The 27,789-nt window shown below is 40.1% G+C and overlaps 1 protein-coding gene and 1 pseudogene across 2 annotated transcripts in view; both read right to left on the reverse strand.

Moving 5' to 3' along the window:
- Positions 1-27,789, reverse strand: part of LOC114314054 (uncharacterized) — a 287,622-nt gene that overhangs the window by 13,813 nt on the left and 246,020 nt on the right. The gene's annotated exons all lie outside the window — the stretch shown is intronic.
- Positions 23,048-27,396, reverse strand: LOC114302492 (uncharacterized; annotated as a pseudogene).

Below are 27,789 nucleotides of genomic sequence, written 5' to 3' on the forward strand. Positions count from 1 at the left end.
AAAATACAAATGAATGAATGGTTGTGCCCGCAGGCTGCCTACGTATCCCTTTGCAAGGAATCAAACCAGCGTAGTTCAGGGGCAGGATGCAAATGATATGCAGGAAGACTTTGATAATTGGACTTATACACTACGCGAAGCCGGCTTGTAATTGGACTTATACGCTTCCGCGAAGCCGGTTTGATAAAACAATGCAAGTGGAATGTGCGTGACAACGCAAGTGAAGAGGTGTGCATGACAATGCAACCTAAGATGAATTCCAAACACACTGAAATCGTGTGGGGAAATGGGACAGGGAGAAACATAGGGACATATCCCGGTGTTTCGGAATGGTGTGAGCTTTGGAACGTATTCCGAACGCTTTTAACCGAAGAGGGAGAGACATAGGGACGTATCCCGAGGATTAGGGACGCATCCCAAGGATTAGGAACGTATCCCAAAGGTTAGGGACGTATCCCAAGGGTTAGGGACGTATCCCAAAGGATTAAGGACGTATCCCAAAGGTTAGGGACGTATCCCAAGGATTAGGGACGTATCTCAAAGGTTAGGGACATATCCCAAGGATTAGGGACGTATCCCAAAGGTTAGGGACGTATCCCAAGGATTAGGGACGTATCCCAAAGGTTAGGGACGTATCCCAAGGATTAGGGACGTATCCCAAAGGTTAGGGACATATCCCAAGGATTAGGGACGTATCCCAAAGGTTAGGGACGTATCCCAAGGATTAGGGACGTATCCCAAAGATTAGGGACGTATCCCAAGGATTAGGGACGTATCCCAAGGATTAGGGACGTATCCCAAAGGATTAGGGACGTATCCCAAAGGTTAAGGACGTATCCCAAAGGTTCGACAAAGGAGAAGAAACATAGGGACGTATCCCAGTGTTTCAGAAAAGGAGAAAGAAATGTAGGGACGTATCCCGGTGTTTCGGAAAAGGGAGAGAAACATAAGGACGTATCCCAGTGTCTCGGAAAAGGGAGAGAAACATAAGGACGTATCCCAGTGTCTCAGAAAATGAGGAGTGAAACGTAGGGACGTTTCCCGGTGTTTCGGAATGGTGAGAGAAACATAGGGACGTATCCCGTTGTTTCGGAATGGAAGGAGAAACATAGGGACGTATCCCGGTGTTTCGGAAAGAGAGAGAAACGTAGGGACGTATCCCGGTGTTTCGAAAAGAGAGAAACGTAGGGACGTATCCCGGTGTTTCAAAAGAAAGGAGAAACATAGGGACGTATCTCGGTGTTTCGGACTGGTGTGAGCATTGAAACGTATTCCAAATGCTCTTAACCAGAGAAGGTCTAACTCATCGCACAGGCGAGGAGAGAGAATGATAATTGCAAGTGAAAAGGTGCACAACAATGCAAGTAATGAGCATAACAATGCTAGATAGATGTGCATAATAATGCAATTAGAACGTGCATCACAATGCAAGTGGAACGGGCGTGACAACGCATATTTGGAACAAAATGCCGAATAAAGGAATACAAGCCTTAACAAGACCAAATCAAACACAACCTCCGATTTACCTCTCAGAAGGGTCACAACATATATTTCAAAAGGATACACCTCGTGCATGCCGACTGACGATGAGCTACGCATCGAAGACATGAATTGAAAATTCCGCAGAAACAATTTGAGCTGAAAGTGGGTTACTCTTGCTTATACTTCCAAAACGCAGTTACTACCTTTCTTTTCTGGCAAGGACTGGTTTTCTGAGGAAGCACTTTGATTGCCATTCTGGCTTGAAGTAGACCTGATCTTGAGCTTGAGGTAGGGGCACACCCATACTTCGGAGTAGTGACAAGGCCTGAAGAGATACATTCGGAGTATAATCACGGAATTTGCTGAAGGTGAAACACACTCAGATGCTTCGATTTTCCCTCTTTTCTTTTGCTTTACAGTCCGGAACCCATGTAGCTTCAGATAGGTCCTGGTTTTACTGTTCTCACATGACCTGGGTTGAACCCTGCAATTTTATGAAAGAATGAATCTTGTTTTGCACAAACGTGAAGAATGGCACAGCACTCTAAGCACAAAACAATTTTATTTTTGAAATTAAGAAAAGAGTTCTTAACCGAGTATTGAGCCTACGAATGAACACAGTGAAAAAGACTCAACAACGAAAAACAAAAGGTAAACAACCTAAACACATCGAGACACGCTCGGAACGACTCAAGACAAGAATCGAGACAAGACAAAAGACACGACACACAGACGTGCACAGGGAGCCTATTTCACGGGGTATTGTTTCCCACCCTTTCTCATTTGTGATTCTCACATCACTCGGCCCTCAAGCTCTGTTTTTCTGAAAAAACCATTTTCCTCACTTTTTCTCTCAGTGTACATCTCTCTATTCGTTAATCTCTCATTTTCATCCCTCCCCAGGGTGGTTGATGAATAAACAGGAAGTTGCAGGGTCTTGCCCCTAGCATTCTGCTAGATTCTTCTTCTTGTTCAGAACAGTGAGTTTCTTCCACAGAGGGGCTGCGCTATAATTGGGTGTGTAGCAAATCTGCAGCTGACATCGGTTGACGATGCTCTGCTGGGGAGTTTGGACGTGATTAGATCTGCCCAGAGGAGGGAATGGGATATCATGATCCATTCCAACTCGTGCTTCGCACTTGGCTCGATACCTCGTTGCTTGGAGGATGAGAGAGCTTTTCGGCCCTTTTGTTGTTGACTTCAGTTGTGCCCTTCTTGGCAGGTAGGGTGCCCTTCTTAGCGAGTAGTTGATGACGGGGGAAAGACAGAACACCTGACTCAACTGTGCCCCTAGTTCATCATTTTGACCATTTTTTTTTGGTTTTCTACGAAAACAATTTTGACCAACATGAGAGTTAGATTAACACACTTGTTCGATTTTTGATTTGAAATCATGCAAGTCAGGCTATGAGCACTGAAAATTTTCCTTTTTTTGGGTCCAAGAAATGGTCCAGTTTTTTGAAAAGATAGAACAATTTTCGAGAAAATTAGTCAACCTCAATAAAAATTCTCAAAAACTATTTTTGCAAACGGCCGATGCTTAACAAGCGCGGAACTTACTCTTGAGACGTACAACCTCGGATTTGGACGAAAATTACCCCTTGCTGGAGGGAAGCTGCATGGCAACGGAAAGTTGCCCCTTGTTTGAACGGCACCGCAGCGCATTGAATGGCAACGGAAAGTTGCCCCTTGTTTGAATGACACCGCGGTGCATTGAATGGAAACGGAACGTTGCCCCTTGTCTGAATGGCACCGTAGTGTATTGTAATCAGTCCTCAGAGCGATGATTGCAACCGAACTCCCAGATACAGAAAAGACAAAGACGATTAGAACCATCACATGGACACAGTTGAATTTGGAGTGTTTTATGGCTGGACTTCAGAATGAAGTTGCCTACGTATCCCAAAGATGGGAATCAAGCCTTACGTAGTTCGGGGTAAGGTACACTCGGGTATTATCCTCTCCTTTTTAGGCTCTAACTTTTGCCAAGGCGCCCGTTGCGGGTTTTCGACCTTGCGAGCTTTGTTCTTCTTTTCATTTCAATTCTTTTCATTTCTTTTCTTTTTTTGATTTTCTTTTTTTTTGTTCTTTTCTTTGCATCTTTCTTTTTTGTTCTCTTTCTTTTTTTTCTTTTCTTTTGTATTTTTTTTTGCTTCTTTTTTGTATTTTTCTCCTGCTTTAACTTTTGCCTGAGTCGCCCTTCTGGGTTTTCGGCCCAGCGAGCCTCTCAAAGGGTAAAAGTGTAACGAGTCCATGCCAAATGGTTTTGAGATCCTGAAATTATCTGAATCCAAGAGAATGGCTCCAGTTCTAGCTTTGTAAGCTTCTTCTGATGAGATCTGATCTTTTGATCTGACTTTCCTGGCCTCTTATTCGAAGGCTGCTTCAAATCTGGCCACACAGGCCTCACATCGTAGTTGACCGTTGAACCTTCTGAATTCAAGTTCAAGGTTTGGAAGCGAAGGGGTTGAGTCTCGAGGCTGAGAGCGATCCTAGGCTGCACAATCTCAGGAGCGATTCCACACAGGTCTTCGCGGGACCGCGCAAAACATTTTGTTTTTGAAAGTTTTTAAGAAAGCGACAAATCGCTCGCACTGAAGATAGTGTGAAACCAGTCTGGATCAAGCCAGGGTCCTTCTCAGTACTTACGCTAACAAGCATGATTTCATTCATTAAGGGCTTGGCACGCCTCTCTTTCTCTCAAATGATCAAAGTTTTGCAAATCCCGAGGAATTCCTTCCTCTTCGTTTTCACCGCAGTGTTTAAAAAAAGTTTTGAAAAACTTAGGTCGATACAATGATTTCAAGGCACAGAAAAGACAGAGTTCTTTAGTCAAATACTGCCGTCTCATTTAGAACTTTTTGGCACAATTGGCACATGGCCGAGGCAAACACAAGAGCGTGAAAAACCACTGCTGTTTCATTCAAATCTGTCGGTACAACTGGCTCCCTGGCAGAAATAGACTCAAAACAAAACGAAAAGACAAGCACAAAACAAAATGCTGACGCCCGAGGTAACACCCCCCGGAATCACCCGACTCCTATACAACAGGACTGGCTCGATACAACAAGACAGACCCTTAATCAAAAAGATTAACTCGAGACAAAGAGACAGACTCAAAACAACACAACAAGACTGACCCAATACCCAAGTCAGAATGTACAAAACTAGCATTCACAAATGCTCAAAATAGTGCGTGCCATACACCACATCTAGAGTAAACTGAGTGCCGCCCGCAGGTGGTTCATCCCTCGATCACATCACATTATCCCCCCACAAGTTCACTTATCAAGTGCCGATAGACTTTGCAGGACCTGGTGCGGGGATGACACCGTTGTCAATCAAATTTTGTATCTCGTGGCGGAGACGGACGCAATAGTCGGTGTCATGACCGGTTTGTTGATGGAAAACACAGTACTTAGTCGGGTCATGCTTTGGAGGGAGAGGATCGGGTAGAGGCCGTTGCTCTAACGGTTTCAGATGTCCTTTCTTGAGTAGGACCCCCAGGGCTTTAGACAAAGACATATAGAGTGGGGTGAAAACCCTCTTGCCTCGGGGCAGATAGTCTGAAGTTTGGGGGTTTGAAGTGGATGCACCAACAAAGGGGGTGGCTGCTCTTGGTGTGGTGGTGGCGACCATGCCGACTTCGGAAGATCTTGCAGCTGCGTCACCGCTGGTGGTCGCATTCGAACTGCGGGTAAACGCCCTCCTAGGCTGTTCCTTCTCCTGGTCAAAGAGGCCCTGCTTCATAGCATCCTCGATCTGCACTCCCATCTCATGCAAGTCTGGAAAGGTAGGGAAGGGGATTACGATCATTTTCTGCATTAGCTTGGGCTGGAGATTGCACACAATCATCCGAATTTGATCTTTGTCAGTGGGCCTAAAGGTCATCATTGAAGCCTTGGCCCTCCAGCGGGCTACAAATTCTGAGAAGCTCTCATTCGGCTCCTACCTCATCGTCTCAAGATCACGGGTCGTAATCTCGATTTGGGTATTGTATGAATATTGTGCGACGAAGGCCTCGGCCATCTCCTCCCAGCTTCGTTTCACTGAATCCTCCAATTTGGCATACCAGGTGACCGCAATACCCGACAGGGTCCTGCCGAAAAGGGAGAGCTTCTGTAATCTTGTCAAGCCCATCGGGCGCAAAACATCTGAAAACAAGCTCAGGTGGACCATGGGATCTCCTGACCCATCAAAACGGTCGATGTGAGGCATCTTGAACCTGTCCGGCAGAGTTACAGCTGCGTCGGTGTACCCGTCCTCAATGCCCGGGATGGACTTTACCCCCTGGGATTTCTTGAACAACTTTTCAAGCTTGCTCAACTTCAACGCTGTGGGGTCGACCTCGAACTCGAAGGGAGAGTTCGGTAGATTGGTAGGTGTTTTGGACAGTTGGGGTAAAATTGGGGGCGGAGCCGGTCCTGTTGGAATGTCCGTATCTGCCTGGACATTTGGTGTCTCCTCGGGTATCGGAACCCTTGGTGGGGGAGGAGCTTGGTGTGAAGTAGATACTCCAGTTTGCTGCTCTAGCCTGGCAATTGTCTCTGCTTGTTGGGCTATGACCACGGCCTGTTGCTTGGCGAATTCTGCTTGATGGACAGCATCTTGCTGCATGGCTTTCATACTATCCTGGAGTTGGCGCACCATCTCTTCCAGACTCGACATATTGTCCTGATCTAACTGAGCAACCGGTATATCTGTCTCTGTGGCAAAAGCAGATATCTCAACCCAATTGCACACAGGCGAGATGGATAATGACTGCTGATCTGAAGACTGTTGAACTGATGATTTGTGCCTGACTAGCCTGCTCTGGCCCTGATTACCCTTGAATTGAGTCTCTGACCTGACAAAGTCTATCAACACAAATTCAATGTACTCGGGGGATAGTGAAGCCTTCTGAAGCTATGGTTCCAAGACTACCTGGCAAGAAAGAAAACAGACAGCACCTTAGCCTGATTTCACCAAAACAGATATGAGCATAGCTGAATGACTGCACTCTTTACTGAATTATGCCCCAAATTCTGCCTGTAAACCGATACCCTTAGGTAAAACTGATTCCCCAAAAACTGATGCTGATGCCCACAGGCCTGATACCCAGACTTGCAAACTGGTATATGCGTTCCTGTAGAGGCCAACTCCAAAAAGCACATAGCAAGCAAATGAGAGCCAAAACACCCTTATGTTGGGGTAGGGTTTCCCTGTCCTATTTTGTCAGGAGCTAGGGTTTCACTACGCACGCAGTGGTTTCAAACAACCTAACATCGGGTGAGCAACCTGTCCTAGTTTGGAATGGTCACTATGGATTTCAATATGCACTAGGTCGAATGGTCAAAAAAGGTGCCCTGGTAAAAATCGGGGTTTGTGTTCCCATACTGTCAGAGCCCATAACCGGTCAGCCTTATGGCATGCTTTGACAAAGTCAAGCCTCTGGCAAACCGTTCAGGAATGGCAGATGGCAAACACGGTGTCCTAGGCGCACCAATGCACATGCAATGCAAAGAGACACATAAATGAAATCAAAATAGGATATCATGAGTTCGAGTCAAGCTCTCTAAATTCCCCAGCAGAGTCGCCAGAAACTGTAGCACGTCTGCGAGGGACCCCGCTACAGTTCGGACTCGATTTGTGTCACGGTTCTTAATCTTGAACCAAAGAGTCCAAATCCGGCAAATCATTTTGAGAAACAGATTTTTTGAAAAGAAGTGCCAAACATGGACTGCTTTGCCAGATACAGAGTCGCCACCTAAATATTTTTTATGGGAGAATTTAGGAAACCCTAACTCGGTGCCAAAGGCCACGTGTCCGTCATCACCAAAGTTGCCTCGGCTCGAGAACTTGGGTACGATCGGGGAAGGTCAGCTATGAGCACCCCCTCTCGCCCGATCCGAAGATTGGCCTCTACTAACTGTGATATCCGTTTTTGAAAACGTTATGTGTTCTTATTTTGGTTATTAGCCTAGAATTACTATGTTGTGCGCACAGCAAACAAGTATAGACCAAATCGCCTAAATTGGAACAAAACATTTCATGTTTGTTTTGAAAATGGTTTGCTACTCGCAAGTAGGGTAAAATGTAGGTTTTGCCACCCTCGAGTGGGCTTTTAGAAAAGATGGTTTTGCCACTATCTAGTGGGCTTAAAACTCACAGTTTTAATGAATTATCCCAATTTAAGCAATTCGACCTTCATCCACAGGCATTCAAACAGTTTATCACGTAAGCATCTAGCCACATGGTAAGCATGCTGTCATGATAGCATTCACACGCATGCGGTATGCTAAAGCATAAAAGCTCACTTAGTACTCCAAGCCAAAACAGAAACTAGTTAGTAATCACATGCATGATCCTAGTTCATATTTGAAATGGCTAATGCAACACATGCAAAGATGTAATCTAAACAGGCTCGGCTATCCTAAACATGGCATGTGAAGTGCTGCAACTAACAAATACTCAACTTGGAATTGAAATACGAGTGCAGTTAGCATGATGTACCGAGCCTGGTGCATGCAAGACAAATGTATGAATGCACGCATGCATAGCATAAGGTATGCTAATTTAAATATGCCCTAGTCTACCATCATAAGCAGGTAAATAAAAGGGAAGAAAGACGTGGGGTTGGAAGACATGCACACACGCACCCACACTTATTACAAATTTGCCCTCGCTCGGAGGGACCGAAAGAATAATACAGTTCGAATAACAAATCAACTATCCTAGCTAATTAATTATTACAGACCCTTAATTAATTAACAAAATAAATGCAGACAGAAGGTGGCCGCAGCCGTGCCTCGGAATGCGCGAATGATGCATGCTCGGTCCATTTTGCTCGGAAACCCATACCATGCCACTGCTGCCTCTGTTAATGCTGCCCTGCTCCTCTGAAAATTGCCAAAGTCTCAGGGTATCTTCAATGAGAACTGCATAACACCACCGGCTAAGTGAAATGACCACCGGCCACGAGAAATTTCCATCGGCTGGTTTCAAGTCCATCGGCCTCATATCCTTTGCCGGTCGGCATTCTTCAGTGCCGGTCGGCAGAAACTTCCTGCAGAAGCTGGTTTTTGACATCAACAAGGACAGACAGTGCATGGCATAGAATTTCAAGCACATGTATGCGCGGGCACACTCCCTATCATGCAAGGGACTCAAGGGAGCATGACCCTCGACCCTCGGGCCACCAATCACGCATTTCGATGCATGATGGCCAAAGAGTCAAGTATGCATTTCAATGTCAAATGCAATGCACACAAAACATACAAGGGGCCCAACCTCAATCATGGTTGGTCAAGAGGCGAGGCAATGCATAACAATGCACATGCGACCTAAGCATGCAAGCAAACATACAAACATGCAATACAACTACATGGCACACACAATGCTAACAACATAACATGCACAACGCATTGAAACATGGCATACACAATGCAAGATGGACTTACACCAATGTGAGTGAACCTCAGCCACACCCACATCAGTGGCCATTAGATGAAAATGAGACTCTCGAAGTACGTGCACACATGCACGCAAACCGAGGACCGACCCTAAGGCACGGAATGCCACTCTAATGAGACATGGTAAAGACATGGAATATGATATGCAAACATGCAAAAATCAGTAGCAAAATGAGGGGCAAAACAGCCCCGAAACAAGGCGAAATGACACCCGATGCATGGGATTTCTCCCGAAATACAAAACTAGGTACATGAAATGGCTTACAGCTATACAAAGCATGCATAATTGGTACATGGAATGAAAAGACAGAAGCAAGGCAGCCCCTACACAAGCATTTTTACAGTTCAAAGCATGGCCAAACAGCAAACAAAAGGGTGGCAAAACTAGCATGCAAAAATGGCCCTAAATGTGAGATAATGAAGCAAGTGGTAGATGCAAAGCCCAAACAGAAAAAAGCTCTTCTACAACACTGAAGAGGGACCAAAAATATGACTACTTACAGTTTATGGCAACCCCCAAAACAATATACAAGTATGCTCAACATGCTATGCAAGGTAGGGCCCAAAAGAGGTCAAAACACAAAGTATACAAAAAATTCATCAAATAGCCAAAGACCCCGAATGAAACATGAAGAATGGGTCAAAATAAGACTGTTTTCAGTTCTGTAAAAGGACCAAAAACAGAAGCATGATGGGCTATCATGCAAAAATGGGGACCAAAGAGGGATATAATGACAAGTGGCACATGGAGGTCCCAAACAGTGATGAGCCCTTCTTCAATGTTGAAGAGGGGCTCAAAATAAGCTCACTTAAAGTTTACATCATGCTCCAAAACAGATCACACACAGGCCAAAAATACTATGCAAGATTATGGCATACAAGGGGGATAATGAAGCAAGTGCAAGATGGGGACCGCAAATGACAAAAGTCCCTTAATGAAACATGAAATAGAGCTCAAATAAAGGGTACTTTCAGTTTTGGCCGGAGCTCAAAACAGCAAGAAAGAATGGCTTATAAATGAATCAAGAAAATGCTAGAAAAGGGAAAATGGAAGCTTACCCTTGAAGACTTGTCTTTGGCAGCTCCTTGGCTTGAGTTGCAGCACTCCTAGGCTCTGGAAAACAACTTCCAATGGCTGCAATGGAGGTTGGAGGTATGGTGCTATGGGTTGGTGTGTAAATGGCCAAGGATAATGGACTTTAGAGCTTGGAAGAGGGGGGGTTGAATGTATAGATATAGGGTTGTATCTATAATGGTGCCTCAGCTGGTTTTTTCAACCCTTCAAAATGGTGGCGGAGGGCTGGTTATATAGAGGGAGAGAGGCTAAGGAAAGGGGGGGAAAATGGGGGGGGAAAACAATTCAAATTTCCCCCCAAAAGGCCAAAATCTCGGACAGAGGGTTTGAATGGAGAATAGCTGGCACAGCTGGCATGCACCATGCTTGAGGGGTGAAAAAGGGTCATATCGGCCATGAAAGGAGGTCATCGGCAAAATAAATGGCCGGTCGGCATAATATATTGCCGACCTGCAATTTATACTGGCCGGCCGGATAAATGGAGTACCGATGGGTGGCTGATGAGGTCAAAAAGTGCCGGTGGATGCCCAGATTGAAGCCCCGGAAGTTATTTTTCCAATGGCGCAAACCTTGCATTAAAATTCCTCCTGTGGAAAAAGTTATGCCCATTTTGGTGAAGCCGCGCAGATTCGATCCAACCGGGATGATGCCCAACTTCAGCTGCTCATATCTCCCCCACCCGAACTTGGCTTTAAGAGATTCTTGAGTGCAAAATGAAGCCCCGGAAGTAAGCTTTCCAACGGTGGTGGCCCCATAGCTAAACTCCAAGTGTACAGACAGATAAGCCCGATTTAGCGAGGGCTGCTCGACTCGCTTCTACCCGGATTCATGCCGAACTTCTCCCAAACTAATTTTCTCCTCTCCTTTCCTCTCTTCTTCAACTCCAAACCCCTAAACAAAGTGTTTTGAAGGATTTTCCTCTCTCCTAGCCGAAGAAACTGAACATTTACCCTGCACACCTTTCTCCACCAAGTAAAACATCAGTGGTGCCCAAGTCTTAAGGGCTGTCAAAAATGGGGTGTCTACACTCGGCCTAGACCTGGTAGTTGCCCAGCTCATTTTCCAGCTATAGGAAACTGTGTTTTGTTTTGATTTGACTTAGATTTGAAGAATGGCGAGGTCATTCACATGCATGCAAGACTTGTTTTGAGAAGTGCATTCAATAGACTTTGCCATGTGTTTGTAGGACTGGGACTTGCCTTGACCCCGACATTTGAAGAACTATGTGACTGGTATTTCTAATAAAGTTATGTTATTAATGTTTTGACGAGCTTTGTTTTGCTTTGTTTTGAAAAGTATTTGTTAAGCATGAATGATTGTCCCTATTTTGTATATCATGTATTATCTTGTTTTGATGACCTCCTCGGGAAGTCCTTAGTGCCTGGGGACTATAATGCAACTGCACATCTTGTTTTGAAAGTCTTTTGTGCTGGAGGACTCTAAACTTTCGCAGTACTCTCGTGTTAGGAGGCTACGGGCCTTTGGAACATAGGTCCTTTGCGCTAGAGGACTCTAAACTTTTGTAGCACCCTTGTTTGACATATCTCCCTTGCCTTGTTTTGTTTTGCCACTGACGGTTTACCGTGTGGGTTTGTTTGCCGGAATGTCATCATTTGTAATATGTTGATGCTAGTAAGCATCCCTTGAAGCTTTGAAGATTTGTTAGGTGGACGAGGTCTATTCCTTGTTATATGAAGTTTTAATATGTATCGTTTTGAAAAAGGACCCCGGCTATTGTTCATGCAAACCCTTTATTATTTACATCATTCACTGAGTATCTAAGCTCACCCTCTCTATATATATGTAGGTGATGAGCAAGAAGGCGATGACGCCTAGATGTGATTCGCGAGCTTGTTTTGGATTTTTGGTTATGTCGGCTTGATTTGTATTTACGTCGGCAGTCTTGAAAATTATGCTTCTCAACTTGTAATATTTGTATTTTGCACACGTCGGCTTGAGAAGCCTTTTGATCAAGATGTAATTTGTACTTTGCTTCATTTGTAACCAAGTTGTAATCCATGTGTAGATGTTTGCCATTTCATTTGACTTACGCACAGCTCTTATGGACTAATCTGATTTGTATATATTGCTTCCGTACTTGTGAGCCCCATATATTTATACTCTGTTGTGTATGGATTTTGGAAATTGGCTTTGGGTAATCTCGGATTACTGGCCATCACAGCACCATCCCGGGCGGTTTGGGGTCGTGACAGAATGGTATCAGAGCACAAGTTCCTTAGTATATGTTATTCACACACTTTGAGTCCTAAAGAGCATAGGATTTTCCCTTAGAAGGATGTTAGGATTGCATCATAGTGCTTGTTATGTGAACAAGGTGTGCATCGTCTCGGCATGCCTAATTGTTACTTGCCTACGTGTTTATTTGTTTATTTATTTTGAAGTCATACTTTGCATACTCATAACATCATGAGGAGAGGTAGACCTCCCATTGGCCGAGATCGGTCCGAGGACAGATTAGACAGACTGGAAAGGTTAGTTGAAGGTTTAGCCCGCGAGTTAAGGCAGACAAGATAGCAGTACGCTAGTGCAACTTCGACTCAGGCCGAACAGACAAACGGCCGAAATGCAGTTCCGCTTCCACCTCCACCTCCTCCGATACCACAAGTACTCCCACAGCCAGCCTTATATAGGGACGGCACAATAGCGTTGATCAGGGAGTTCAAGAAAATGAAGCCACTGAGATTCCAAGGGGGTATAGAGCCGATGAAGGCCGAAGCGTGGGTTTTGGAAATGGAGAAGCTGTTCGAGATCTTTCCCAGCACCGACACCCAGAAAGTGACATTAGCAGCCTTTACACTGGATGATGACGCTCGCAGATGGTCGATGATGGTTCGAGAAAGCAATCTAGACTTGACCTGGACCCGATTTTTGGAGTTGTTTTACACCAAGCATTTTCCCTTAAGTGTACGAGATCGCAAGGCTACCGAATTTCAGAATTTGACGCAAGGCAATAGAACAGTAGCTGAGTATGACCGTCCCTTTACCGAGCTGGCGAGGCATGCACCCCACATGGTCAACGATGAATATATGAAGGCTAGGAAGTTTGAGAGTGGGCTTCGTGGACCGATACAAGACCGAGTTAACATGTACAACATGCCGACTTACGCCGGGGTATTGGACAAGGCCATTCTAGCCGAAGCTAACTTGAACCGATACTAGAGTTCGGGAGAGAGCCAGAGGAAGAGACAGAGTTATGACCATCGCCGAGCACAATTTGGTACCAAGAAGAAAGCGAATGTTGGCAGTTCAAGCAACCCAAGGCAGGAAAGTGGAACTAAGCCGACATGTTCAAGTTGTGGGAAGCCACATTTCGGGGTCTGTCGTCGGGCGTCTGGAGCCTATTACGAATGTGGTGAAATAGGTCATTTTGTGAGGGACTGTCCTAAAACAAGGGCTGATGATGGTAAGAAAGATGAGAATACCTCGGGTTCCATACAAAAGGGTAACGTTGGGAAAGGACCGATGAGGCAAGGCAGAGTTTTTGCACTGGTACCAGGAGACACTCAGAATGCTAAGACAGTGGTGTCAGGTATACTCCCAATTTGCTCTCAAAATTGATATGTATTGATTGATTCGGGTTCTACGCATTCATTCATTTCTGTTAAGTTTGCCGAGAAGATTAATAGGAAACTAGAACCCCTTGATTATGTGTTATCTGTATCTACTCCATCTGGGAGATCCATGAATGTTGCATCCATCTATCGAGCATGTGTTGTTGTGATTGGGAATGTTGAATTGTTAGCTGATTTAATGCCATTGGACATAACTCATTTTGATGTTATATTGGGGATGGATTGGTTAGTGGCAAATCACGCATCCATAAATTGTGTTTCTAAAAGTGTCACATTAAAACCCCCAAACCTAACCGAGGTCACGTTTCAGGGTAAAGGAGTAGTATCCCCACCTTACTTAATCTCGTCCATGAAAGCCTATAGGTTGATCCAAAAAGGGTGTCAAGGTTATTTGTGTAGTGTGCTAAGTAATCTGAATGGAAGTGTTGAGTTAGCCGACGTCCCAGTTGTTAACGAGTTCCCCGACGTTTTTCCAAATGATTTGCCGGGTCACTTAGTTGATAGAGAGGTAGAGTTTACTGTTGACATCATGCCGGGAACCCAGCCCATCTCTAAAACACCCTATAGGATGACCCCCGCCGAGCTTAAAGAATTGAAACTTCAACTGCAAGAGTTGCTAGATAAGGGTTTTATTAGGCCGAGCACTTCACCTTGGGGAGCACCCGTCTTGTTTGTTAAGAAGAAGGATGGTACACTTCGTCTTTGTATTGATTACCGGGAACTGAATAAGGTAACCATTAAGAATAAGTACCCGTTGCCGAGGATAGATGATTTGTTTGATCAGTTGCAAGGAGCTCGAGTCTTTTCCAAAATTGACCTTAGGTCGGGCTACCATCAGCTTAAAGTCAAAGCCGAGGATGTTGAGAAGACTGCTTTTCGGACGAGGTATGGCCACTACGAGTTCTTAGTAATGCCTTTTGGAATGACAATGCCCCTGCAGCATTTATGGATTTGATGAACAGAGTCTTTAAGCCATATCTAGATGAGTTTGTGGTTGTCTTCATCGATGATCTATTGATCTACTCTAATGGTAAAGCTAAACACGAGGATCATTTGAGACTTACCCTACGGACTTTGAGGGATCGGAAATTGTATGCTAGTTTAACAAGTGTGAGTTTTGGCTTTCCACTATTTCGTTTTTGGGTCATGTAATTGATGAAGATGGTATTTTGGTCGATCCCAGTAAAATTGAAACCGTTGTGAATTGGCCGAGGCCGACTAATGTGTCCGAGGTTCGTAGTTTTTTGGGATTGGCAGGTTATTACAGAAAGTTCGTGAAGGATTTCTCAAGGATTGCAATCCCGTTGACACAACTGACTAAGAAGGGAGCGGCTTACGAATGGACTAAGGATAGGGGAGCAGCCTTCCAGGAGTTGAAGACGAGGTTAGTTGCAGCACCAGTTCTTGTACAACCATCAGGTAATGAAGAGCTTCATGTTTATAGTGATGCTTCGCGTAAGGGTCTAGGTTGTGTATTAATGCAGAAAGGTAAGGTCATAGCATATGCCTCTCGTCAATTGAAGCCACAAGAAAAGAACTATCCCACCCATGATTTAGAATTAGCAGCCGTGGTATTTGCTTTGAAGATTTGGCCCCACTACTTGTATGGAGCTTCTTGTTAGGTTTTTACAGATCATAAAAGTTTAAAGTACTTGTTCACTCAGAAGGAATTGAATATGAGGCAGAGAAGATGGCTTGAGTTGTTGAAAGATTACGATATGCAAATTCAATATCATCCAGGTAAAGCTAACACCGTAGCCGATGCTTTGAGCAAAAAGATGGTTGGAAATCTGGCATATCTAACCACGATCTTAGTGGAGCCGACTATTGTTGAGGAAGTAAAGACAAGACAGATGGAGGATAAATTCTTCAAGAAGGTAGCCGATGAGATTATCACAAAGCCGAGATCAAGGTACACCATAAAGAATCAAGTGCTCAAGTTCGAAGGAAGATTGTGTGTGGCCGACATCCCAAAGTTGAAAAGAAAAATTTTGCAGGAAGCTCATGGTTCCAAGTTTGCTGTTCACCCAGGGAACACCAAGATGTATCAGGATGTGAAGCAAACGTTTTGGTGGCCGAATATGAAAGGAGAAATAGCCGAGTTCGTGTCGCAGTGTCTGTATTGTCAACAAGTGAAAGCAGAACATCAGAGACCAGCAGGGCTTCTTCAACCTTTACCGATTCCTGAGTGGAAATGGGAGCACATCTCCATGGACTTTGTGGTTGGTTTGCCGAAGACACAAAAGGGTATGGATTCGATTTGGGTTATCGTGGATAGACTAACTAAGTTAGCACACTTCTTGCCAGTTAAGACCACCTTCAACGGCGACAAACTTGCTTTGTTATATGTGAATGAGATTGTTAGACTTCATGGAGTGCCGATGTCAATTGTATCGGATCAAGATCCGAAGTTGGTTTCCAGATTTTGGCAAAGCCTACAAAGAGCTTTCGGGGCCGAGTTGAGGTTTAGCACAGCTTTTCAACCCCAAACTGATGGGCAAACAGAGAGAATGATTCAGACACCTGAAGATATGCTTAGACTATGTGTATTGGACCTCCAAGGAAGTTGGGGAGTACATTTGCCATGGGTGGAATTTACCTACAACAACAGTTATCAAGCTAGCATTGGCATGGAGCTGTGTGAAGCGTTGTATGAAAGGAAGTACAGGTCGCCGATATGTTGGACCGAGGTAGGAGTCAAAGCTCTGCTTGGTCCCGAGTTAATTCAAGTAACAACTAAGAAGATTAAGGTCGTTCGGCAAAGAATCAAAACCGCACAGAGTCGACAGAAGAGTTATGCCAACCAGAGAAGAAGAGAGTTGGAATTTGAAGTCGGGGACCATGTGTTCCTAAAGATTTCGCCGATGAAAGGAGTTACAAGATTCGGGAAGAAGGGTAAGTTAGCACCCCGTTACATCGGGCCTTTTGAAGTTCTTGAGAAGGTTAACCTCGCTGCCTACAGACTTGCTTTGCCGCCAGGATTGAGCCATGTCCATAATGTGTTTCATATTTCGATGTTGAGGAAGTATATTCGAGATCCACTACATGTGATCGACTATTCCAGAATTGTAATTAATGAAGATTTAGGCTACAAAGAGAAGCCGATACGGGTTTTCGATTGGCAGGTGAAACAGTTGAGAAGTAAGTCGATACCAATGGTAAAAGTTGAATGGAAGGAGCATTACGGTGAGGATGCTACATGGGAAATGGAAGAGGAAATGAAAGTCCGACATCCAGAATTGTTTTTGGAGCAAGGTAATTCAAGTTTGGGGACCAAACTTCTTTAAGGGGGGTAGGATGTAACAACCCTCACTTCAACTTAGTCATACTTGCATACATTTATGTATGATCTTGTTCTGTTATGTGCATTTGCAAATCTTGTCTTGTTTTACTTGAGTGTTTCTTGCATACTTTGTTCTTGCCTGGTGTGTTGCCGAGGTCATCTTAAGCCTAGACAGCTTGGAACCTTTCTACACTTAGAACTATCTTGTGACCACTTCGGTTGACCTCCATCTTCACCCTGGCATATTTGCCGAGATGTCTCTATCTAGGCCGAGGTGTTCAGCACCAAGGCCGAGATGTGTATCATCTAGGCCGGGATGTTTATCCTTGCACTCTAGTGATTTTGTTCCTGGAATGGTATGACCTAGACCGAGGTGTGGCACATCTAGGCCAAGGTGTGGCACAGCTTAGTCACGTGTTGTCCTTCCAAGCCGATGTCGTTGTCACCCTACTTGCCGAAGTGCTCTTGCCGTCTAGCTTGTTGAACACACTTTGTCATGGTCTTGTCTTGTCAAGTCAGTCACCTTTTTGAGTAGAGTCAATCAGCCGATGCCACATGTCCCAGCAGAGGGTTAAGTCAGTGACTGTCGAGAAAACATATCATTTTGTATCAAATCTTGTCTTTTAGAGAGAGAGCCTCTAGGAAGGAGAAGGAGAAGTTTTGAGCGAGAGAGAGTGAACTTCCAAACTTGATCGTTGGAGCTTGAACCGTTAGATTCGAGCTTTGAGGTTAGAATCTTAACCTACTCTTGTTGTTCTTATTGATCATCTAGCTGCATTGCACGATCAAACTTGTTCTGCACGTCATGCATTGATTTGAAGTTGGTTTTAGAAAGAGAAAATGGTTTTCATGTGTTCTTGAAGAAAAGCCTCGTTTGATCCGGAAGTTTGCATCTAGAACCATGTTTTTGTGTTTGTTCTCTCAAGATCCTTGAATATGGGTACCCAGGTCCATGATTTCGGATTCTTAGCATGAAATCTCAGATTTTGTAATAGCAAGTTTTAATCTTTGCATTCATCTTCCTCATGTTCATGTTCTTCATGTTCGTCATGTTCTTCAAGAGAGGGAAACCCAAATTTTCCCGACTTCATTTCCTTGACTGTGGCCATCGAGGCCACACCTCGGCAAGGAGGTGTGGGACCTCGGCCTAGACCTGGTAGTTTCCCAGCTCGTTTTCCAGCTATAGGAAACTATGTTTTGTTTTGATTTGACTTAGTTTTTTAAGAATGGCGAGGTCATTCGCATGCATGCAAGACTTGTTTTGAGAAGTGCATTTAATAGACTTTGCCATGTGTTTGTAGGACTAGGACTTGCCTTGACCCCGACATTTGAAGAACTATGTAAGTGGTATTTCTAATAAAGTTATGTTATTAATGTTTTGACGAGCTTTGTTTTACTTTGTTTTGAAAAGTATTTGTTAAGCATGAATGATTATCCCTATTTTGTATATCATGTATTATCTTGTTTTGATGACCTCCTCGGGAAGTCCTTAGTGCCAGGGAACTATAATGCAACTGCACATCTTGTTTTGAAAGTCCCTTATGCTGGAGGACTCTAAACTTTCGCAGTACTCTCGTGTTAGGAGGCTACGAGCCTTTGTAACATAGGTCCTTTGTGCTAGAGGACTTTAAACTTTTGTAGCACCCTTGTTTGAGATATCTCCCTTGCCTTGTTTTGTTTTGCCACTGACGATTTACCGCGTGGGTTTGTTTGTCGGAATGTCATCATTTTTAATATGTTGATGCTAGTAAACATCCCTTGAAGCTTTGAAGATTTGTTAGGTGGACGAGGTCCATTCCTTGTTATATGAAGTTTTAATATGTATCGTTTTGAAAAAGGGCCTCGACTATTGTTCATGCAAACCCTTTATTATTTATATCATTTACTGAGTATCCAAGCTCACCCTCTCTATATATATGTAGGTGATGAGCAAGAAGGCGATGACACCTAGATGTGATTCGCGAGCTTGTTTTGGATTTTTGGTTATGTCGGCTTGATTTGTATTTACGTCGGCAGTCCTGAAAATTATGCTTCTCAACTTGTAATATTTGTACTTTGCACACGTCGGCTTGAGAAGCCTTTTGATCAAGATGTAATTTGTACTTTGCTTCATTTGTAACCAAGTTGTAATCCATGTGTAGATGTTTGCCATTTCATTTGACTTACGCACAGCTCTTATGGACTAATCTGATTTGTATATATTGCTTCCGTACTTGTGAGTCCCATATATTTATACTCTGTTGTGTGTGGATTTTGGAAATCGGCCTTGGGTAATCTCGGATTACTGGCCATCACAGCACCATCCTACTAGAGGCGGTTTGGGGTCGTGACATAACTCCTCCAGATCTTCTTTTTGGGTTCTAAGGTTTATATCTGGGGATATTTTGCTAGTTTTCTTTGATGTTTTGATTGAGTATTCAACTCATGGTTTAAAGAGTATACATCAAAGGATTATTTGTTTGTTCTATACAAAAGAGAGATTTGTTCTTCGGTGGATTCTAAAGAATTCGAGCCTGAAGCTTTGGTGGATTCTGGAGTGGCTCATCGTCAAGACAATTCCGAGGTGAAGACGAGGTTGGAAGAGGCACATAGAGGTTGGTTTAATTCGGGCGTGGATTCGCTAGGTAATTGAGGGTATACCTGTGTAATTCTTTTTTTATCTTCTTAGTGGATTGTTTTGTAGCTGTTGCCCGTGGTTTTTTATCACAACTGGAGGTGTCCAATTGTGGTTTTTTTCACGTAAAATCGTTGTGTCGATTTGTCTTAATTGTTTGATTGGGATTGTTACATATTGCTTAAAATTGATACATAATCACAAATCAATATCTAGCGGGTTTCTAGTTTTTTCAATCTATATTTTTTGATTTTTAAATCTACCTATAAAAATAATAAATAAAAAAAGTTGATATATACTGGTTGATTTTTGCTTTAAAAAACAGATACAGATGTAACAATACAGAGATATACAATCTCTATTACTATTCATGGTTTTGGTAGTTTGAATTGTTTTTATATTTTAAGAATCACAAATTGTAATACTTTATGTAGATGAGGCATGCAGTGATTTTAATATATTAAAGTTTTAAACTTTCTTTCTTTGATGAGGTGTGCAGTGATTGTAATATTTATTTCAGTCATTGACTATAATACTTCTTTTTTTTTTTCTTTTTTTTTTTATTTGAGGAAGTGCACAAATTGAATTATGTTGAAAATTTATCAAATTTTAAACTGCCAAACCGATTCGCACATCTGCCGAATTGGCGAACCGATGCTGATTGATTTTCTCCAATCTGCCAATCTGGCGAACGGATGACGAATTGGAGATTTCATGGCCACAACTGATCTGCGCTCCCCCTTAGTTTTATGTTTCTTAAAATGGACTAGATTCTGGGGTGTTTTAAAAAAATGGTAAAAGTTGTTTTGGCTTTTTTGTCAGAAAGAAAAATGGGTTAAAAATTGGGAAGTGACTTTTAACCCACTTCTCATAATGAGTCTCTCTCCAATAGTTCATCGGACTAGATAGTGATTCAAACTGTTTACACTTATATTATGTTTACAAAAAATTAAGTTAATCGAATAGCGAAAAACACGTGTTTGGATCAATTTAGTATGAACCGTTTATTTTCTCACTGTCTATTTTTATCATACAAAGCAGCCTTGTATACACTAAACATAAAAGATACAAAGCATCTTTTGTTAGTGTTCTTTTTATTTTAATAAAAGCATCATTGATTGAAAAATTAAGGATAGAGTTATAATTCAAACCAAAAATGTTCGCTTGTATATGCATAAAACCAGACTCTCTTTACTTACATATTCATTATTACCAACTATTTTATCATAAAACTTATAGGATAGATTCACAAATGTTCTACTCCAAAAGTTTTCAGAACATTACCAAATGCCTATCAAAATTAAAAAAGGACTCAATTCAACTCGACAAAGCCTTGTCCCCATTATTTGGGGTCATCTAAATAATTCTTGTTTCAATTTTTTTTTGAAAAAGAACTGAATGTTAAAAGTTGAAAAAGAACATTGAAAATTAAAATTTCATAGAAGGAATGGAAAACTATATTGAAATTATTACAACATAAGCAATATGTGTATTGGAAAAGAACAAGGAAGAAAGAAATGAAAGCTGATGCAATAGAGATCCAATTATTTGGTCACTAAGGAACACAAAAGAAAAGGATAAAAAGAAGGTTCGATTGACAAAAAAGAAAAAATTTACAAGATATGATCCATCTGGGCCTAAAGGATCAATTCCAACAAATATTGGACTTAAAATAAAAAGCGAAATTTATTTATTTCGAATTTTTTTAAATCTTATTGGAACTGTCCATATACGGTTCGTCCTTCGAAACCATATCACATCCCGGATCTGATGAAATAGGATGAATTGAGACGGTATTTTGTAAATACGTAATTATCTTGAACATATTAACCATTTGAAGCGTAAAAATTCGTGTACGCCGGTGGGAACCATGTGAATCACGGATTTCTTGAGTGTTCGAGTTTATTTATGGCATGAAACAACTCGTAGCATAGGTCTAGCTTATTGATACGTTCCAGAAAACTCCACTTGAATTCATTTAATTTTTTTATTAGCAAAAACTCGTGCTCGAGAATAACATATTTTTATTTTTTTCGAGTACGAGTTTTTCTGGTCTAAGTGTATCTTGTCTTTACCACGAATTATTTTCCTTGGTTAACAATAATTGTAGTTTTTCCAATTTTTGCAGGTTCTTTAATTTTCTTTCTTCCCCATAGAGGAAATAGGGCCACCCGCTAGTATACTATATGTATATGCGTCTCAGAACTCCTTCTAACGACTACTTCAGATAATCTAAGAGTAAAAATAAGACCAGAGCAAAAATTGTTGGCAAGAGAGACACATAAAAGTCACCATTCTGCATTATTATGAATCAACCTAGGATGGGAAGCAAGAAGTAATAGGACCTCAAATTAACCCAAAAAATTTAGAGCTGCTGGGAGTTGGAGAAGTGTTTCCAACATGTCGTCTGGTCAAAGAATATAAATAAAGAGGTACAATAAAACAAGACATCCATAGGACCAGCCATGCTTAATAGGTAGTCAAAAACCATGTAGATAAAATGGGCAAAGCCAAGATTGGTACTCTGCAATTGATGAGTGCCAATGGAAGATAAAATAAGAAGCAAAAGAACTAACGAAACTAGAAGAGGAACAAAATGAGAAGATAAGTCTATGTCATCTGTGTTGAGAATATAACATAAATAATGAAGTTACCTGTCTCTCTAACAGCTTGAGCTTTTAGATGAGTTGGTGGTCAACAATTTGATAATTTGAGATAGTCTGAAGACGAAAGAATAAATAATAAGAGTGCCTTTTGAATGAAAAGAGTAATCTATTCCCTGTGCAGCGAATCCAAGCCATGAAACGATCTAATAATCAAGATTATATGATAAAGTCTAGTTAAAGACAAATGGTGATTGGCTGCACAAATTTTAAAGAAGTAATTAATGCACAACATTCAAAATTAATGAACAAGTTATTAGATCTCTGAAATTAAAACAAAAAATACATCTTTTTTTTTTTGAAAAAATAAAAATAAAAATAAAATAGAAAATAGAAAAAATAAAAGAAGAAGAAGAAGAAGTGAGACAAAAAAAACAAAGGTCAAAAGCCCCAGCAATAATGAACTTCAATTTGTGTTGTCTCAACTCTCAATGTGCAATAACTCAGGGGCCCGTCTGAACAAAAAAAACCTTGAAATGAACTTCAATTTACCATTCACACAATTAACACATTATTTTAAACTCTTACGAAGGCAAACTTACAAAACTAAATCCACTGTATTTTGTTTTTCATGAAGGAAAGAAAAAAAATGCAACGACTATAAAATATTTAACATATTAGAAACATGGCCTGGTGGTTAAAAAAAGTTGATTTTCTGTTCATAACAAATTTGATGGTTTATCTGACTCAGAACCTAAACTGGAAGATGTGTCAACTGGTTGAATCGATTGGTCCAGTCTGGTTTTTAAAACACTAGTATCAACAATCCTGCTACTTACTTGCTTCCACACTGAGCTCCAATTGCACATCCTCTGGCATCTCTGTTAAGCACATTGATTGAGTCATCTCTGAATCATAGACACAGTCACAAACAAAGACAATTACAAAATGAAACAACCAAACTTGTTATTGAGGAAACTAAGCTCCTCTTCAGTTGATAATACTGGAGACTAAGTGACAGCAACACCTTGACACAATGACTCATTAAGATGCCTTAGAAAAAAGTAGCTTTAGAAAACCTAGGTGGTTATTTGGAAAATGAAGCAGTGCCAAAAAAAGCACGAAGCATTTCCTTTGATGAATTATCTAATCCATCATCAAACAACAGGTTAACTATCAAGGTTACAGTGCATGGGTCCACAGAGACAGCTCTATCATCCATTACGTGAAGCAGTTGCAATGCTTTCTGTATTCCATTATTTTCTAGAAATCCTTGAACCAATATATTATACGAGTAAAAATCTGGTGAGCATCCTTCTTCTTCCATTTTCATTAGCAACTCGCTTGCTTCATCAAGTAGCCTTCCCTTGCAAAGTCCATTGATCATTATATTGTATGTGCGGACATTAGGTTTCAAACCTTTAGAAGAAAGACTCAAGTAGAGTTTTCTTGCATCATCAAGCTTCCCAGCTTTGCACATGCCATGTATTAGGTTATTATAGACAACAATATTAGGAACTAATCCAGCTGTTTCAATCTTTTCAAATAATGCCAATGCCTCATCAAGATATTGGTTGTTGAATAGGCCATCCAGCAAAGTAGAGTAAGTAATCAGATTAGGAATTTGGCCATGAGTTTGCATCTCATCAAGAACCAAAAGTGCATCTCGAGGTCTTCTTGTTTGGCACAAGCCACCAATAAGAGTGTTGTAGGTAACAGTATTCGGAAGTAATCTTTTTCTAGACATTTCCTTAAAGAGATTCATGGCTTCATCTATGTTTTTGATCTTACAATACCCATTTATCAAGATGTTATAAGTGATAACATTAGGAGCACAACCCCTACTGACCATAACATCAAACATTTTCCTTGCCTCATCTACTTGGCCACCCAGACAATACCCATCCATTACAGCATTATAAGTGACAACATTCGGCACCACACCTCTTTGGATCATCAATTCAACCACATCTTGTGCTTTTTTGGCCTTTCCTTCTTTGCAAAGTGCATCAACTAAAATGCTAAAAGTTTGAACATTTGGTGAGATATTCTTACCAACCATTTCATTCAACAATCATATAGTTTCTTTCCACTTACCTAAACTACATACACCTTGAATTAATGATGTGTAAGTGACGACATCTGGTGAAATTCCTTTACCTATCATTTCCGAAAAGAGCTTGAAAGCCTCGGTTACTAGTTTGTCCTTGCAAAGGCTATCGATGACCGTGTTGTATTCCACTAGTCTAGGCTCACAACCTCCCAGTTTTTCCATCTTTCTGAGCAAAAGAATAGCAGCACTACTATTACCAATTTTGCATAGTCCATTTATTCTAGTGCTATAAGTAATGAAATTGGGTTGGAACCCTTTCTCCACAATTTCATCAAAAAACTTAACTGCAGAAGCGATATTAGCACAAAGCCCCTTGATGAGGGTATTGAAGGTTGCGGTGTCTGGTTCATAACCAAGTTTCAATTAGGGATGGCAATGGGAGTTAATGGGGTGGATATTAATTCCCCATCCCCATTCCCCTATAATAAATTTTTCCCATTCCTCATTCTCCGTGGGTACCACCCTCCCCATTTCTTAATGGGTTTGAATTTTCCCTAACCCACTTTAATCCCCATTTTTATTTTATTTTTATTTTTTATATTTAATGTTAACAACAACTTTTTTTTTTTTAAAGGTTCACAACAAAAGCTAAATATACCTTCAATCTTTTTTCTTTCTTTTTTAATATATTTATTAATGTTAACAAATTTTTTTTTATTATTTTTTTTTTAATTTTAAGGTTCACAACAAAAGCTAATTATACCTTCAACCTTTTTTCTTTCTTTTTTAATATATTTAATGTTAACAACTTTTCTTTTTCTTTTTTTTTTTTTTTTTTTTTTTAAGGTTTTAGCTAATATACCTTCAATCTGTTTTATTTCTTTTTTAATATATTTAATGCTAACAACTTTTTTTTTTTTTTTTTTAAGGTTCACAACAAAAGCTAAATATACATTCAATCTTATTTTATTTTATTTGGTTCAACAACAAAATCAAATACACATTAATTAATTAATTAATAAAAAGTTTGTTTTATAATAATCAAATATATAATTTTGAGACAATCAAATAAGTTTTAGTAATTGAAAAAAAAAATGTGAAAGAACGTAGAAGATTAAAAAAAAAATTTACAACTATCTCTCTCTCTCTCTCTCACTCTCACTCTCACTCTCTCCCCTACATGTTATAAGGACCTGTTTACAATGTTATAAGAGCCTGTTTGAAGAAATAAAATGTGAAAGAACCTGTTTGAAGAAAGTATTATAATACCCGTATTAAATTGCATCAGAGCATAAATAAGGAATTGTTTGTTGATCTCTTAGCCATAGACATTTTAGACATTAAACCATCTTTCTCTTAGCAAATTTGAACCATTCATTTTAATTTATCCAAAATCTAATTATACCTTTTAACAAATCTGAACCACTCATTTTAAGATATCCATGCCTTACCACACCCAATCCATCCTCCATCTTCTTCCTTTAGTCCTCCACGAATTTTGTTTGTTATTTTTAAAAAACAAAAAATATTTTTTCAATTAAATTTTTACTAATTTCACAACACCATCACCACTATTCTCACTTTCACTATCACACTACCATCACCATAGCCACTACCATTATCACTGCCGCCATCACCCCACCACTATGTCACAATCTCTATTTCACTTTCGTTCCATCACCACCACCACCAAATATAAAAAAAATATATTTTTAATTTTTTTTATCAAAAATATTTTCTATCTAAATAAATGAAGCATAACATTGGGAAACAAGTTGATTTCAGTTAAATCTGTTCATAACTAAGAAAAATTCTTTTATTTAAAAAAAAATTATTTAGTAAGACTTTATATCCCCTTTTTGTTTTTCTAGCAAATAAATCTTTGTAGCCATACTTTCTAACCAATCACAACTCATGCTTGTTTCGATTCTCTACAATTTCCTTATTTTCAAATATATTCATATATATATATATATATATGTTGTATAAATTGAGTGATAACATAAAACAAATAGATTCATACTCGTTACTTGAAATTTCAGAACAAGAAACCATTCTGAAAATTACAACACATAACAAAATAAAATAACATAAAAAAGCAAATCGAAACCTGCATTAGACAGTGTCCTTAATTTTTTTAAATAAATTTAAAAAATTCTAAATATGCATAAACTTTGACATGAATAATGTGACAATGTTAATTAATGTGTATTTGATTTTATTGTTAAGCCAAATAAAATAAAATAAGATTGAATGTATATTTAGCTTTGGTTGTGAATCTTAAAAAAAAAAAAAAAAATGATTGTGAACCTTAAAAAAAATTTAAAAAATTTAAAAAATAAAAAATAAAAGAAAAAAGATTGAATGTATATTTAGCTTTGGTTGTAAATCTTAAAAATTAAAAAAAAATGATTGTGAACCTTAAAAATAAAAATAATAATAATAAAAAGATTGGATGTATATTTAGTTCTGGTTGTGGATCTTTAAAAAAAATAATAATAAATAAAAAAAATAAAAAATAAAAAACATATGGGAAAATTAGTGGGTATCCATCCCCAACCCATCCCTGTGGATATTTAAAGAATATCACTTACCATACCCAATGGATAAGAAAAAAAAGAAAAAAACCCATATATTTAGATTGGGTCTCCATGATACCCACAAGGTAGGTTATCCATTGCCCTCCCTAGTTTCAATATTTTCCCAAAAACAGAAAAACCCAAATCATCTCCATTCAAGTTACAGAAACAATTAATCATGATGTTAAATGTAATCTTATCAAGCTTGATAAACCCAACTTCAAACAAATTCATGTTCCTAAACAGAGAAATCACGGTGGAGTAATGTTTAGTTCTTGAAATTGAAGTTAGGAGTTGATTAAATTGCACAATTGAGGGCAAAGGTCGCATTCGAAGCATGTGATGAAACTGCGTTAGGGCACCATCATCATCCTCAAGATTAGCAAACCCATATTGAAATTGGTGTTCCGCAGAAGCTTTGATATGAATATAAGAATAGGGATTCAGTAAGATTGTAAGAAAACAAGGAAATTGAGAGAAAATACCCTTGTGAAGATGATCACAAACACCATTTCTCAAAACCACAGCAGCATCGGCACTTCTCTCTCTCTCTCTCTCTCTCTCTCTGCCTAAAAATTTCTCTACAAAACTGAAACGACGTGTTTCGTCACAAATTTCTCGTTTGTGTTTTTGTATTTCGTTTTCTCTGTTTTTCGAAGCAAAAAATAAAAAAATGAAGCGTTATGGTTTTTCGCATCATTTTTATTTTGGGTTATTAAGAGTAATTTCCTTGAGAATAAAAGTTCATAAACATAGACTTATCTACTCACTGGGTGTGTGCTCTGCGGTTCATATGGTTTGATAATAAAATTATAAATTGAATGGAGTATTAGTAGAATGATGGATTGACAAATTATGATTTGAATGGTTTTGGACGGATTGAAAAATATTTTAACAAATTATTAAGTATTTGTATAATATATAACAATAATTTGTATAATATTTTTCATATATATAACTACTAATTTATAATAAATTTCATAAATTCACTCTCACACTCATTTTTACTTTAATATTTTATTATAAGTTAAAATATATATATATATATATATATAT

The sequence above is a fragment of the Camellia sinensis genome, chromosome 1, assembly GCF_055761805.1.
Source record: "Camellia sinensis isolate YWXY chromosome 1, ASM5576180v1, whole genome shotgun sequence".
In the NCBI taxonomy this organism is placed as follows: domain Eukaryota; kingdom Viridiplantae; phylum Streptophyta; class Magnoliopsida; order Ericales; family Theaceae; genus Camellia; species Camellia sinensis.